This window comes from Nematolebias whitei, chromosome 13, assembly GCF_014905685.2.
Source record: "Nematolebias whitei isolate Nwh7 chromosome 13, NemWhi1, whole genome shotgun sequence".
NCBI lineage: Eukaryota > Metazoa > Chordata > Actinopteri > Cyprinodontiformes > Rivulidae > Nematolebias > Nematolebias whitei.
Window position 1 is genome coordinate 38,442,322 of NC_056510.1, and position 396 is coordinate 38,442,717.

Genomic DNA, 396 nt, shown 5'->3' on the forward strand with positions numbered 1-396 from the left:
TTTTTTTTTTTTTTTCCCCCGATTCAGAAACAAGTTTTCTATTGACATGGTCATAAATTTAGTTTCAGTTATAATGCATATGTAACCGACAAGTTGAAAAGATTAAACAACAATGTAAACAAACAGAACATTTATTTTAGGTTCCTTACTGTATCAAATCTTTTTGATTCATTTTATATTTATACCAAAAATAGATAAAATATAGGAGTGCATAAAATTCTGTAACTTAAATTACCAGTATTAGGTTAGCTTAGTTGCCTGATTTTTTTCCTATGTGAACTTATGTGAAGAATTTGATTTGTAACCTTTCATTTTGTTTCATGAATTCTTTGTATTTGTTACTCCCTCACCTCGAGCATATTACTGTTACTGCCTGTGGTTGTATATTGTTTATCT